Below are 9,938 nucleotides of genomic sequence, written 5' to 3'. Positions count from 1 at the left end.
GTGGGTTAAATCAATTTGGGTTGAAAGTTATTTTCCTTTAGAATTTAGAGTAATTCACTCCAAGCTCTCCTTGACAGTTTGTGTTGAGAAGTCAGCTGTGATTCTGATGGCCTTTGTTTATAGGTGATTTGTTTCTTTTCTCTAATTGCTTTTAGGATTCTATTCTTGTGCTGAATTTCTGGAATCTTGACTATGATATGCCTGGATGTAGATTTTTCTTGATCATTGCTAATTGGAGTTCTATATGAATAACTTATTTATTATGTCAAATTGTTTCTCTCTACCAGGAAAGTTTTCTGTCATGATATCTGTGAGCATGTTTTTAATGTCATTTGTGCTATCTCCTGCTTGTTCATTGACTCCAGTTAATCTTAAATTATTGTTCTTTGTCTCATCTAGCAAATGCTGGATTGATTTGTTATGGCCCCTTGCTAGTTTTGAGAAATCTTTCTTTTTCTGATTGCTAACTGCAAGCCTGTCTTCAATATCTGAGACCTGTCCTCACATTGGCCTAATCTTCTTGGAATATTCTCCTGGATATCTGCTTGAGTCTGCTTTATGGATTCCACTTCTTTCATATGCTGAGCTTCCATAATTTGCTTAAGCTCATCCATATTTTGTGTGTGTCTGCTCTAACATAGCTAAGCATGGTGTGTGTTTTGGTAATCTCTTTACTTATTTCAGAGATTATTTCTGATTTCATTTTTTCCAGAGCCTTATTCAATTGCTTTGTTGTTACCACTTTACAATATTTATTCTTCCTATCCATGAGCAAGTGACGTCTTTCCATTTTCTGAGATCTTCTTCAATTTCTTTTTTCAGTGTATTATAATTTTCCCTGTATAGGTCTTCCACTTCTTTCAGGAGAGTAATTCCTAAATATTTCATTTTTCTGGTTGCTAGTGTGAAGGATGTGGCTTCTCTTATTTCTCTGTCAGTGATTTTGTTGTTAGTGTATAGAAATGCTATTGATTTTTGAGTACTGATTTTGTATCCAGCTACATTACTGACTATTTATTATATCTACGAGTCTTTCAATGGAGTTTTGGGGGTCTTCTATGTAGAGTATCATGTCATCTGCAAACAATGATAATTTAACTTTTTCTTTTCCTATCTTTACCCCTTTTATCTCTCTCTCTCTTGTTTAATTGCTCTGGCTAGTATTTCCAGTAGTATATTAAATAGGAATGGTGATAAGGGACATCCTTGTCTTGTACCTGATTTTAAAGTAAAGGCCTTCAGTTTTTAGCCATTTAGTATAATACCGGCTGTTGGTTTGTCATAGATGGCCTTTATCATATTGAGGTAAAGACCATCTATTCCAATTTTCTGTAAAGTTCTTATCATAAATGAATGTTGGACCTTATCAAAGGTTTTTTCTGCATCTATAGAAATGATCATGTGATTCTTATTTTTGGCTTTATTGATATGGTGGATTATATTTATTGATTTACCTATGTTGAACCATCCCTGCATGCCTGGGATGAATCCCACTTGGTCATGGTGTATAATCTTCTTGATGATTTGCTGCATCTTATTTGCCAATATTTTATTGAGGATTTTTGCATCTGTGTTCATTAGGGAGATTGGTTTGTATCTTTTTTAGTTGGGTCTTTCTCAGGTTTTGGTACTAGAGTAATATTTGCTTCCAGAAATGACTTAGGAAGGATTGCTTCCCTTTCAATTTCATTGAAGAGTTTAAGGAGTGTTGGCATTAAGTCTTCTTTGTATTTCTTGTAGAATTCTGCAATTCTTCTTTGTAGGTAAGGACTTAATTACATTTTCAATTTCATTAATAGAGATTGGGTTATTCCACAGTTTTACATCTTCTTGACCTAGCTTTGGTACTTCATATGTTTCTAGGAATCTATTTCTTCTGTGCTACCAAACCTTTGAGAGTAGAGGTTTTTGAAATAGGTGTTGATGATCTTCTGTATTTCTACAGAGTCTGTAGTGATTTCATCTTTTTCATTTCTTATTGCAGGAATTTGAGCTTTTTCTCCCCTTTTTAAAATAAGGTTGGCTAGAGGCTTATCGATTTTATTTATTCTTTCAAAGAACCAACTCTTTGATTCATTGATTCTTTGGATTGTTTTCTTAGTCTCTATTGCGTTGATTTCTACTCATTGTTACCACTTCAGAGAGGCCTGGTAGAGGGTTTTCAGATTGTCCTACCTCATTGTCCTTTGGATTTGCCTTTGGTGACTTGGATGTCTGAGGTTACATCTTGTTTAAGTGTCTTCTCATTTCTTTTCTTTTTTAGTTTAATTCCTGGGATGATGCTTGTAAGTTGCCTATGGTGGGTTGCTTTATTTGTGATATTTAGGACACTTAGGTGATGATTACTTCTCTGAGGGATCTTCTAGGTGTAGCTGGTTTTTAGGTTTTGAGTCTGTTGGAAGAAGCTTTTCAGTTTGTTGGAGATGAGAAGTTGTTGCTTGTTTGTCCTTGTCCCATGTTCTTTGGCACTGTGCCACTGTATTTTCTATGACCTTTCATTAATCTCAGTCATGGATTATCAGGGCCAATAGCTGTTTAGAACTAATAGATTATCAGTGGCTATAGTGGTATCAATAGTATCAAATGCAGCCTATGAAACAACAAACTGATATAACACTTAATTTGCAACTTTTAACCATATAAACTAGATATATGATTATATAATAAAATGTAAAACAAACCAGATAATTATATATAACATGTAAGTCTGTAACGTGCCAATTTTGCCCTCAGGTGTAAAATTTAAAATGGATTAAGGAGAAAATAGAGAAGTGGGAAAAGAAAGATTACAAGTAAGGTTGAAGGACAAAAATTGATCTTGTCAACTTGGGGAAACTAGTACAGAAGATTGAAGGAAAAGAGAGGTGGAAGAGACAAAATATAGAACAGAACAGAGCCACACCCACAAAGAGGTTAGGAATCACTGTCACACTCATTTAAAAAAACCAATGAAACAGAAAGAGAAATAAAAAACAAACTGAATAAAACAAAACAAAATAAATACAAATAAGAAAAAAGAAAAAAAATAGTCCACTTCTAGGATTCTGTGTTCACTAGTAGATAGCCTGTGGAGATAAAGTCCTGAATCATGCCACGTATCCCAGAAGCCATCCATTGCTTTATAGTGGAATAGTGGGTAATCTCAGCAAGCCTGCCCCGAGACCAGACTCACCAGGCTGGCCACAGTCCAAGAAGTTTCTATGGGTCTGTGTTTAGCTAGGAGCTGCTGGAGGAAGCCAGCAGTGGTTTTGGTTTCCAGCTTATCCAGCAGACTCCAAAATGGCTCCTGGCTAATCACTCTCTCCCGCAGGAGGACTGAGTCTTCTGCACTTATCAGAGCCAGTGCAGTTGTCCACGTCCACTGCTCTCCTTCACTGCTATGTCTCTCTGCAGAGGGCTCTCTGGTCACCAGCTGCCACTGTCATGGTGAGCATGTGTGCCCAGGTTCCAACAGCTCCTCTCACACAGTGAGTCTGGCTCCAGGTAAAGGTGCAACCAGCTAATGCTTTCTTTCTTGAAATTTTTCTTTTTACTCTCTCTGTGGGCTTCAATTCACACTTCAGATTCTTCCTGGGTCCAAGGGACCCCCTTCCTTCTTTCTTGTCTTCCTCACAATGCTATTTCCTGTGTCTGGATGGTGACTCTCAGAAAGACTGTTGACTCTGCTGCTTACTGTTCCACCATCTTCCCAGAAGTCTGGTGTTGTATGTAGGTAATACCACTGTAAAAGATTCTGGTTTTTTTTTTTTTTTTTTTTTTTTGTCTTTTTGAGACAAGGTTTTGCTCTGCCATTCAGGCTGGGCTTCAACTCACTTTGTAGCCTAGGCTGGCCATGAACTCATAGTAATCTGCCTACCTCAGCCTCCTCAGTGCTGGGATTACAGGCCTGTGCCACCATGCCCAGCTATAAGATTCTGTATTATTACAAAATGGATACTGAATAGTTAGAGGCAAAGTGTCATAAAATTTGTAATCAACTTTTTGAGAGCTAGTGGTACTAGAGATTGAACCCAGGGCCTGAGTTACATCCCTGGCCTATTTTAATATTTTATTTTGAGATAGGGTCTTGCTAAATCATTAAATTGCCCAGAATGGGCTCAAACTTGCACTCATTTGTCTCACCTTTTCAGTGTGCTGGGATTACAGCATGCCCAGATCATAGCCACCTTCTAAATAGTTCAGTGACAAAAAATAAAATGTATATATCTATAGAATGTGAAAGTGAAAGCAACCAAAAAGAAACACATCTGGTATCTAAATCTCAAAAATAGTAAAAATAATCTACAATGTTAGAGGGCCAAGATGACAATTATCATTAAGGAGTAGAGGGTGCAGTAATAGGAAAGAGAGACAAAGGGCTTCTCGGGTGCTGGTGAAGTTCTATTTCTCTACATATCTGGTAGTTACATGGGTATTTGCTTTGTAGTAACTCAAAAGTATGTATTTTTTTAATTTTAAAGAGGGTAAAACTAAACATAAAAAAAAACAGAACAAAGTAGATCAGAAGAAAACATTTTAAGTGACACAGATTTCAAAGCAAGATAACAGGATATCTACCATGGCTACCAGAATGTCTCATTTTCTTCCATCAAAGGTATATTCTTATAATCTGTGTACTTTATTAATGTTGTATTTCAATATAAAGTTTATAAAAATCAGGCTGATTAAAGGGTTAAATGAAAATTTAATAATTGAGTTAAATTAGGAGGGGAGAGAGAGTAAAAGGGTAAGACAAAAACAGAAAATGAGAGGGAAGCAGCTATGTAGACACAGAAGCAAGCTTAAAGAGGTTTGACAGTCTTTTCAGGTCGACTAGCTGATTACTCACTGTTCACACCCAGGTCTTCAGTGGGCTCTTATTCATGGAACTTTCAGCAGACTGACCGTTTTTGGAGGAGCAGATGGAGGCAGCCTCATAGATGGATCCTAATTTATGGACTATGAATTCTGATTTAGAATGATTTATGATGAAATGTTTGCATGGTAAATATTTTAATAGATATACAGAATCAAACAGTGCTCACCACAGGTGGGGTGAGAAGGTAGGTCAAAGGAATACAAATAACAGATACATAAGATAAACAAATCCAGAAATCTAATGTATAAATAACATCAAGACTAAAATGAATAAAGTTGTATTATATTAAGAATTAACATTCTGGCTCCTCAGATCACAAAAGTATTATGTAATGGTTGTTAATCTGCTTCACTATAGTTACCATTTTACTATCTATAGGTATTATACCACATTGAAAACCTCAAATATGCTTGCCTGAGGGCCAGGCCCTGGCTTCCTGTCAGGATGAATAAGTCCAGCAGAGGCAGGGAATCCCATCCCGGCTCAGTGGAACTCTCTTCTTCGCCTGAGGGCCAGGCCCCAGCTTCCTGTAGGGACGAGTCTAGCAGAGGCAGGGAACCCTGTCTCAGGCCGGTGGAGCTCTCTTCTTCGCCTGGGGGCCAGGCTCAGGCTTCCTGTCAGGACGAGTAAGGCCAGCAGAGGCAGGGACCCCTGTCCCAGCCCGGCAAAAATTTCTTCGGCTGGGGTCCAGGCCCCGGCTTCCTGTTGAAACAAGTAAGTCCAGCGGAGGCAAGGAACCCCATCCCAGCCTGGTGGAGCTCGCTTCCTTGCCTGGAGGCCAGGTCCCGGCTTCCTGTTGGGATCACTGAGTCAGGAGGGGCCAGGGAATTCCGTCTCAGCCTGGCTGACCTGTCTCCTTCACTTGGAACAACACTTGAAGCTCGAAAATACAGAAAAATGACAAAATGAAAGACCAAAATGCAATCTCAAACATCCAGCCCATCCCAAGAAAGCCTAGGAGCCATGTGCATAGAAGAAAATATATGCCACATACCTGAAATACCTGAAATAATAGTAACTGAAATAAAGAAGCAAATCTGGGAAGCCTTAAAGGAATTCAAACTAGAAATAATCTCTCAGGTAAAAGAAGAAATGATAAAAGAAATGAAGGAGATGATGAACATATCTAAAGAAGACACAGTTAAAAAATTGGAGGAACTAAACAAAAAGATGGAATCCCTGGATGAACAATATAAGAAACAAACAATATATAAAGCAGATGCAAAGAGATATACAGGAAATCAAAAACTCCATCGAAAGTTGTAAAAACCGCCTCAATGAATGTGAAGATAGAATTTCAGACCTCGAAGACAAGATTTCAGCCAGTGAACAGGAAAGGAAAGATCTTTTAAAAATAACAAGAAATCAGGAAATAACAGTTCAACATCTTCAAGATGACACAAAGAGGAACAACATAAGGTTGATAGGGATAAATAAAAAAGAAGGGGACAACATAAAGGATGTCAAAGGATATTTAGAGAAATAATAGCTGAAAATTTCCCAAACATGAGATTGGAAACTGATATCAAGATCAGTGAAGAATATAGAATTCCAAATAGCCATAACCAAAATAAAACTACACCCAGACACATAATGATGGCCATCCCAGAAATCGATCAAAAGAATAGAATATTAAAAGCTGTCAGAGAGAAAAAACAGATCACCTGTAAAGGAAAACCTATCAGAATCACAGCAGACTTCTCAGCACAAACAATAAAGTCAAGAAGAGCACAGAGTGAAGTATTCCAGATCCTAAAGGAAAATGACTTCCAATCTAGACTGATGTACCCTGCAAAACTGTCCTTCAAAATGGATGGAGAAATAAGATACTTCAATGACAAAGAACAGCTGAAAAACTACATGATCACCAAGCCAACCCTGCAGAGAATACTAAGACAGCCTAGATACATTTAGGAAAAAACCACTGCTGTACTTCCCCAAAAAGCCCCTGAGATGAAAAATGGGGCAAAACCCCTGAGATGGAAAAGATGGGGCAGACTGACGTTGTTTTTAGGAAGAAGCGCTTTTATTTTAGCTGGCCCAGTGACACAGTGCAGATGGAATTTGCAAAGCTGTGCAACTGAGTTAGAGTTTTGACTGATTTTTATAGTTCACTTATGATTAGCTCATTGATCATTAAGTACATAGTGATGAGAAACAGAAATAAGGTGGGCCTTTGTTCCTCTTTGCTTGAGGTAAGAGGCATTTCACAGTGGGTGGTTAGCCAATTCATAGCCCTTGGTCTGCCAATTCCAGGAACATTTGTCTCTCATAAAGGGAACAATGGTTGACACAGCATCATCTGTCTCTTACAAGGGGAACAAAAGTTGACACAGCAAACAGGTTACTAAGATGGGGGGAATGCCACATTACAGAACAGCAGAAAGATGCAGTCAGTTAATTTATAACTATGTGGTTGGTGCTTGGTTACTAGGGTAACGAGCTCAGTACAGAATGACAATATTGCTAACAACAATCTTTTTAAGTAGCCATTTTTGCTAATTATCTTTTAATCAATTATTTTAATTTTTCAGCATCTTAGTATAACAACCACTAAACAAAGCAGACAATTAAACAGAACTGAAAGATAAAGATGCAACAGCAGAAAGATAACATGTCAACAATAAACCAATATATAACAGTTATAACCATTAATGTAAATGGTCTCAATGCACCAATTAAAAGAAACAGATTGGGAGAATGGATCAAGAAACAAAATCCAACTATATGTTGTCTACAAGAAACCCATCTAACCCAAAAGGATACCCACAGACTGAAAGTCAAAGGAAGGAAAACAATAATTCATGCAACAGGAACCCCAAAAAAAGTGGGGGTGGCTATTCTGTTTGCAGACAATGTGAGCTTCAAGCTAATAATGATAAGAAGGGATAAAGAAAGTCACTACATACTGGTTAGGGGAAAAATCCAAGAGGAAGAGATAACTATCTTAAATATATATGCACCAAATACCAGAGCACCCAGTTATATAAAACAAGTACTAACAGAAACGAAAAACCAAATTAACAGTAACACAATTCTAACAGGAGATCTTAACACACCATTGACAACAATGGACAGATCAACCAGACAGAAAATCAGCAAATAAATAAAAGAACTGAATCGCACCTGTGAACAAATGGACTTAATAGACATATACAGAGTATTCCACCCAACAACAACAGAATACACATTCTTCTCAGCAGTGCATGGGTCATTCTCTAAAATAGACCATATATTAATTCACAAAACATTTCTAAATAAATGCAAAAGGATTGAAATTACCCCTTGCATGCTATTGGACCATAGCACTATAAAATTAGAAATTAATGATAAAAGATACTGCAAAATTCCCATAAACACATGAAAACTGAATAACACACTCTTGAGTAATCAGTGGGTCACAGAGGAAACTAAAGAGAAATTAAACAATACCTACAAACAAATGAGAACACAAATAGAACTTACCAAAATCTGTGGGATGCAATGAAAGCTGTTCTCAGAGGACAATTTATTGCACTGAGTTCACACATCAGGAAAAACAGAACGAATACAAATAAATAACCTAATGTTACACCTCAAACATCTAGAAAAAGAAGAGCAAGTCAAGCCCAAAGCCAAAAGAAGAGAAGAAATTATAAAAATAAGAGCAGAAATCAATGCAATAGAGACTAAAAAAAATCCAAAAAATCAATGAATCAAAGAGTTGGTTCTTTGAAAGAATAAATAAAATTGACAAGCCCCTAGCCAACCTTATTTAAAAAGGGAAGAAAAAGCTCAAATTCATGCAATAAGGAATTAAACAGGAGAAATCACTACAGAGACTATAGAAATAGAAAAAATCATCAACACCTATTTGGAAAACCTGTACTCTCAAAGGTTTGATAACACAGAGGAAATGGACAGATTCCTAGAAGCATACGAAGTACCAAAGCTAGTCATGAAGATGTAAAACTACTGAATAACACAATTTCTATTAAGGAAATCGAAAATGTAATTAAATCCTTACCTACAGAGAAGAGCCCAGGCCCAGACCAATTCACTGCAGAATTCTACAAGAAATACAAAGAAGACCTAATGCCGACACTCCTCAAACTCTTCAATGAAAATGAAAGGGAAGCAATCCTTCCTAAATCATTCCTAGAAGCAAATATTACTCTAGTACTAAAACCTGAGAAGGACCCAACTGAAAAAGAGAACTACAGACCAATCTCCCTAATGAACACAGATGCAAAAATCCTCAATAAAATATTGCAAATAGGATGCAGAAAATCATCAAGAAGATCATACACCATGACCAAGTGGGATTCATCCCAGGCATGCAGGGATGGTTCAATATACGTAAATCAATAAATGTAATACTCCATATCAATAGAGCCAAAAGTAAGAACCACATTATGGTTTCTATAGATGCAGAAAAAGCTTTTGATAAGCTCCAACATTCATTTATGATAAGAACCTTGCTGAAAATTGGAATAGATGGTCTTTACCTCAATATAATACCGGACGTCTATGACAAACCAACAGCCAATATCATACTAAATGGCCAATAACTGAAGGCCTTTACCTTAAAATCAGGCACAAGACAAGGATGTTCCTTATCACAACTCCTATTTAATGTAGTACTGGAAATACTAGCCAGAGCAATTACAAAAGAGAGAGAAATAAAAGGCATAAAGATAGGAAAAGAAGAAGTTAAGCTATCATTATTTGCAGATGACATGATACTCTATATAGGAGACCCCCTAAACGCCATTGAAAGACTCTTAGATATGATAAATAAATTCAGTAATGTAGCTGGATACAAAATCAATACTCAGAAATCAATAGCATTCCTATACACTAACAACAAAGTCACAGAGAGAAAAATAAGAGAAGCCACATCCTTCACACTAGCAACCAAAATAATGAAATATCTAGGAATTACTCTCATGAAAGAAGTGAAAGACCTGTACAGGGAAAATTATAATACACTGAAAAATGACATTGAAGATGATCTCAGAAAATGGAAAAACATTTCTTGCTCATGGATAGGAAGAGTAAACATTGTGAAAATGGCCATTCTCCCAAAACTCATACAGAT

The sequence above is a fragment of the Cavia porcellus genome, unplaced genomic scaffold, assembly GCF_034190915.1.
Source record: "Cavia porcellus strain 051 isolate PalLab524CR breed Dunkin Hartley unplaced genomic scaffold, mCavPor4.1 scaffold_3, whole genome shotgun sequence".
In the NCBI taxonomy this organism is placed as follows: Eukaryota; Metazoa; Chordata; class Mammalia; order Rodentia; family Caviidae; genus Cavia; species Cavia porcellus.
The sequence above is the reverse complement of the archived record's forward strand: the minus strand, read 5'-3'. Positions refer to the sequence as shown.